The sequence below is a fragment of the Mustela lutreola genome, chromosome 10 (genome assembly GCF_030435805.1).
Source record: "Mustela lutreola isolate mMusLut2 chromosome 10, mMusLut2.pri, whole genome shotgun sequence".
Lineage (NCBI taxonomy): Eukaryota > Metazoa > Chordata > Mammalia > Carnivora > Mustelidae > Mustela > Mustela lutreola.
In genome coordinates, this window is record NC_081299.1 from 42,746,849 (window position 1) to 42,753,417 (window position 6,569).

Below are 6,569 nucleotides of genomic sequence, written 5' to 3' on the forward strand. Positions count from 1 at the left end.
TAGTCAGAAGTTGGACCAAATTCATATCTGCAGTCCACCAGCCCTGCTTTTTCCTTTGTCATTCCCTCCTTCATCGAGCAAGTAGTCACTGAGCTCCCATCACCACACTAGGCATAGCTTAGTGCTGAGGATACTCGGTCCTCCTATCCTCATTCCTTGGCAACATCTCCACTCTTAAGGCTTCCAGAAGCTCCCCTCTGCTGACCTAACACGGTGCCTACTCACCCCCATGATCCCTAGCCCATCTGGCTGCCCATAGGCACGTGAGCCATGCATTTGCAAAGTGGAAGCTGGTGGCTTTCCATGGATCTCCTCCTCCTTATACTCTCTGCCTTGTGAATGATGTCAAAGCTTCAGAAACAGCCAACATAACACCAAAGAATCACTGAAATAGTAATTAGTAACGAATTATTGCGCATACATCGAAAAAGACCATTTGCAAACTGGGAGCATTCAAACCAAAACGTGGAACGAGGCTCAGGGGTATGTCGTTATAAAACAGCTTATCTTAGCGAGAAGCCATGACTGTTTATTCTTCACAGCAACTGGTTATAATATTAGAATGTTCTTAAATGATAGGAAACTGGTGAGTGGTTACTTCATATCATCCTTGGAAAACAAGTTTTGTTTATGATTTTCAGAGGCATAAGCAAGAAATGACCCAGGTCATGTTAGTCTTGCAAAATAAACTAAATGAAGCTTTGTTTGTGTGACTAAACTGGTTTTGTCCCCTCATGAAATTTTCAAGGCTGGACTCCTTTTGGTTTTGATTGTAACAATAGCAGGATGTTGGCCCCCGGCTCATCCTCACTCCTCTCTCTCTCTCAACAAATCCATTCATTTAGGGAGTCCCATTGGTGATGTCTGTCAAATTCTTCTTGAACCTGTCCACTTCTCTCTCTCCCTAATATCTTCCCAAGTTCAGGCCCTCTTATCTGATTGGTTCCCTCTCATTCCCCACCTATCTTCCTTTGGCCTTAAATTTCTCTACTGTGAGATATTTTTACTTGTAAGTGGCATAAACCTAAGTCAAATTGACTTAAACAAAAAATTGAGGGGCGCCTGGGTAGCTGAGTGGGTTAAAGCCTCTGCTTTCGGCTCAGGTCATGATCCTAGGGTCCTGGGATCGAGCCACGCATCAGGCTATCTGCTTAGCGGGAAGCCTGCTTCCCTCTCTTTCTGCCTGCCTCTCTGGCTACTTGTGATCTCTCTCTCTGTCAAATAAATAAATTTTTAAAAATTGAATTTATTGGCTTTCATAACATAAAAGTTCATGGTGGCTTCAGGCATGGCTGGATCCAGGAGATCAACGATGTCCATAGGACCTGGTCTCTCTGCTTTTTTCCCCCTCTCCTCAACTAGCATAATGGGTTGATGTCATTTTCTCCACATTGAGGCCCCCAGAAAGAGAGATTTCTTTCTTCTCTAAAGATCTAACCAAAGTCTAATGGTTAAGTGTCACTGACAATGACTGGGTTGCATGCCCATTTCTAAGCTAGTCACTGGGGCATAGGTGTGTGTGGTGTTCTGACTGGGCATATCTGGGTCACATGTCCACTCTTGAAGTTGGGCATGGGGATGGCACCATCTAAACCACGAGGACTGCAAGTAAGAGAAGGAAGATTCCGACAATCAATGTCTCTGTCCAGGTGGGTAGGCTGGACATGAAACTAGGGTCAAGAGAAACCATCACCTCTACTTTAGCAAGGAAAGCATTAGCAGCGGACGGGAACCTGGGAAAAGGTTTGCTGAGCAAATGCAGGATTCATTATAGTCCTTTACACAGCACATTTTCTATTTCTGTCCAATTATCATGCCGCACACGTGCCATCACATGTGTCTTCACGTAGGTGTGGGATTAACTTTGTTGTGCGTAGTACTTAATTACAGCATTGAACTCTGCTTGCTTGAGGCTTATCTGCGCAGCACACGGCACGCTCCTGAGCAAGGCTGACCGCCCTCAGCCTGAAGTAACTAAAGAAGACCTCCTCCAGCCCCACAGTACCCTCTGCCATCCAGGGCAGTTTTGGGCTGCCCTTAGAACTAATTTCAGGATGAACCTGACTCAAACCCTCAGCCTTGGGTCAGAACCAGACTTGCTCAGTATGGGTATTGTGGGAGTAGGGTCCCAAGATTGTGACACCCCCGCAGATCCCTGGGAGTGGGGGCCTAATGAGAGAACAAGTTGAGTGGGCTTTGAGAAATGGCTCTGGTGAATGTTAGTAGGGGCCCCTGGGAACCTTGTCCAATCAGCAGCTCCCCACCGCCCAGCCTTCTCCCTACAATTATCTGTCTGCCTTACTTGGTTAATGAGACTGTCCAGTCATCTTGGAAAAGCTTCTCCTGGTGAGCAGGACTTGTTCCAGAGGGCTGGTGGGCCTGGTGAAGAGTGTCACGTGCATAAGGGCTCGTCTGAACATGATTTACAGGAGACATCTGACCATCTGGGCTTTGGGAAAAGAGGAAGAGCAGGGACACTCCTCTTGTGTGTGTGAAGGACAGGATTTCTGGGTGATCCTTGTGGACCCGTCCACAGAAGTCGGCTGTCCTGGGGCGCCCCCTGCTGGTCATATCCCCAAATGGCATCCAGGCGAGCTCAGGCCTCTGCTGTGCGGACAAAGGTTCAGAGGGTGGGGGCAGACCTACTCAGTGTGTCAGGCCCAGAGCTTTCCAGGCTGGCCTGGCAGTCTTCCTGGGCACAGGCAGGTGGCACCCCATGGGAGACGGCTCAGGCTTCACAGCCTCTGACAACACCCAACCACTGAACATAGAAATGTGTGCATGATGTTTTCTCCTCTCCCTCTTTTGCAGACCCCGTGAAGAGGAATGGACCAGGCTCCAGTGTGGGCCGCCACACAATGGCTGGGAACCTGTGAATGACTCTTCATCATGCTCCCACTCGTAAGATGGGGTTCAAACACGTGCTGGCTTCCCAGGGCTGTCTGAGGTGGGTCATCATAGCTGTGCCTCTGTGTATGTTCCTTGAGACAGGGCACACATGAGTGCCCTGTGAGAGCTGTGCATGTCTTCAGTGTGTGGCTGTGGCTCACAGAAAGCCACCACGAGGGTTTTCCTCCAGTGCCAGTCTGATGACCTTGCTCTCCAGGGGCCTCACCACCACCCTAGGAAAGTTCAAAGTCCAGGGGTCTCAGAGCCTTCAGACCCAACAGGGCCCTTACCAGCTGCCTTTTTGGGTCATTCTCCAGCAAGAACCAGTGGTGCTCCCTCCCCAGGCTCCCTCTCCAAACTCCAGCTACCTCGTGCTTGTCCTGGTTCACAATGTTCTCCTGGCCGCTTACCAGCTAAGTCCTCCCATCTCCGTCTCAGTCTAGCCTGAATGTCACTTCTGCCAGGAAGCCTTCCTTTCTGATCTCCCATCAAGATAAGCTTCTCCTTGAGGAAGTCAAGGAATTCCCTCCGCCTTACACTGCCTTAGGTGTCTGCACCTGGCTCTGTCACCCCCACTAGAGTGTGAGTGCCTTCAGGGAAGGTTCCTGTCCCCCAGCATCTACATGGGGCTTGGCACCCAGGAGGGGCTCAGTGGGACCCGAGGGTGAAGCAAGCAGGCAGTCTTCTGGAGCCCAGCCATGATGGCATCTGCCAGGGAGCCTGCTGGGCAGAGGCCAGAGACCTGCCATTCCTCTCATCTGTGGGAGGTACCCCTCCTGGTGGGGTTGTCTGTGGATTCATTCGTTCACACATAAGGGTAAGTGCTGGGTCCAGGGCCTGCTGTGAACTTCCCATGGGCGCTGCTCTTCCCCAGAAAGATACTGACGGAACCCCTCCCAGATGACTGTCACCCAGCCACAGTCAGTGGCTGCCACCCTTCCCTCTTTCCCTTCCTTCCTTCCTTTTTCAGCGATCTTCAATCAGTTGTATTGAGGGATAATTCACATGTGATAAGATTTACCTTTTAGCACAGTTTGAGAAGTTTTGGAAAACAAACATAGAGCATTTCCATTGTCCCCAAAAGTTACCTGGGGACTCTATGCCATTGATGCCTGCCCCCTCCCCCCGCCAGCTCTGGTCCTTCTACACTTTCTATCACAGTAGCTTTACCTTTTCCAGAATATCACAGAAATGGACTCATGAAGTATGTGTCCTGAGATTGGCTTTCATCATTTAGTGTTTTCTTTCTGAGATTCAGTGGTGTTGCTGCGTGTGTGGGTAGTTCCCTCCTTTTTACTGCTGAGTAGTATTCCATGGGAAGGACAAACCGCAGTTCGCTTAGTTCCCAGCAGAGGGAGCACTCCCCGCCTTGAGAGAGAACAATGAAAGGTCTTAAAGAACTGTGTAGATGATGTGGTTCCGGGACAAAAAGTGTGGTAGGGACTCCTTCCAGGGAGGACAGTCAGGGCAGGCCCCTCCCAAAGTCTTCTCGAATGGGGTCATTGTCTCTATTCCCAATGGGGCTGTGGAAATAATTCTTTCCTGGCTTGCATTCCCAAATCGGATCAAAAGCTTTCCCCAACCAGTCTTTTTTGATCAGTGCGTTCATTTAATTTTCTCTGTGTGGGTGTTCTTCTTTTTCCAATGGGCAGGTATTAAAGGTCTTTTAAAAAGCTGCATCCACTCTCCTGGATGATGCCTGTTTTTCCTGAGCCCAACAGAGAAATCGGGGCATCAGGAGCACCCCTGCTTGTCCAAATGGGTGGCAGCTACAAGGGTGTCTTTCTTTACCCTGAGTGTGCGGCCGTAGCAAGAAAGCCCCTTCACTAGCAGCCTGCAGTGTGGCCCTGCAGGAGTCAGGAGACAAAGGAACAGGACTGGAGAGACAGAGAGACCTGGATCCCTGGCTCCGGCCAGCAGTGCTCTCAGCAAGATCCTCTCGGATCTGAGTAAGTGGGGACTCATGGTTCTTAGAGAGTCGTGGGCAAGTCCCAGCTTGTACTCGCTAGTGTGTGTGTGGGGGTCCTAGCCAAGTTGTACCCCTTGTTCCAAATCTTGTACCCTTGACTGCATTAATACATTTCTTAAACGGGGAATCTTCTTTGGTTTTTTTTGGGGTGTACTCTTTGATGTTTTGACATATGTCTATCTTCTGGGAAACCATCTCCATCATCTAGAGAGAACGTACCTATTGCCCCCAAAAGTTTTCTCTTGCCCCTTAGAAGTCACTTTCTCCCAACTCCCACTTTCTCCAGGCAGCCACGGGTCTGCTTTCTGTCACTATAAATTAATCAGCGCTTTCTCGAGTTTTATGTGTACCCTTGTTTTGCCCGGCTTCTTTCACTCAGAATCACAATTTTGAGATTCGTCCCGGCGTGGTGTGCTTCAGGGGTTGGGATCATCTTTGAGTTCCTGTGATAAGCCCTACTCAGTCATGGCCTATTTTTAATCTTCTGTTAGATTTGGTTTGCTAATAGTTCCCTGAGGACATGAGCATCCGTATTCCTTGGTGAGGGCAATGAACCAAGACTTGGATCCAGAATAGACCAACCAGCTAGACAGGGGCAGTCTAGAAAAAAAAATGTGGTTTAGAAGCTTTAGGGCACTAAGAAGGACAATTGAGAAAATGCTGGGATTGCAGGATCCTGTATCTGTGTGCAAACCCAACAGAAGAGGCCCACGGTGGGCTCCTGTTAACAAGGGACCAGCAACTGTCTCCTCCACTGGGCACAGAGTGGGCTCATGCTGAATTAACTGACCCGTTTGGGGCTTCCTTAGAAGAAGGAAAAAAACAGTCTTTTTTTTTTTTTTTAACTTTATTAATTCCGGAGAGAATGCAGAAGGGTGAAAAGCCAAAAATTATTATAAAACACTTGAAAAAAGCAGCCCCAATCTATGACAAGCTGGAGAGGAAAGCCTTCATGTGCTCACTGGAACAAAGCAGACACTCGGGATTTTTATAACAACTGAGAAACATTCTCCCTGGTCATCGGGTCTGAGAAAAAGATGGTGTCTTCTAGGCAGGTACCTAAGCAAGGTGGAACAGGGAGAGAGAGAGACAAAAAAAGGACAGAATAAGAGAGGGGGAAGGGGAAGGAAAAAGAAAAGAGATAGAGAGAGGGAGAGGAGGAGAGAAAAGGGACCAGGAAAAGAGAAAGATGTTTGTCATTTAAAAAAGTATTGAATAAGGGGAGGTCAGTCAATGCTCTTTCTGAATCTTTTAGCAAAATAATTGTCCCTGAGCATTGCTAAGGCCAGGAGGGCAGGGGAATAAGAAGAGGAGGTCTGTAATGGGTTGGATTTTGTCTCCCCAAAAGATATGTTCAAGGTCTAACTCCCAATACCTGTGAATGTGACCTAATGTGGAAAGAGAGCTCACAGGTAGAATCAAGTTAAGGGTGCTCATGCTAGATCAGGGTGCCCTTCTAAGGAGAGAGAAGTTTAGACACACACACACACACACACACACACACACACACACGGAGAGGAAAGTACCATGAGACGTGGAGGCAGAGACTGGAAGGACAGTTCTACAAGCCAAGGAATGCCAAGCATTGCCAGAAAACACCAGAGCGGGGACAAGCAAAGAACAAACCTGCTCTGGAGTTCTTGGATACAAAACATGGCCCTGCCAACACCTTGATTTCAAACTTCCAGGCTCCAGAACTGGAAGAAGATCA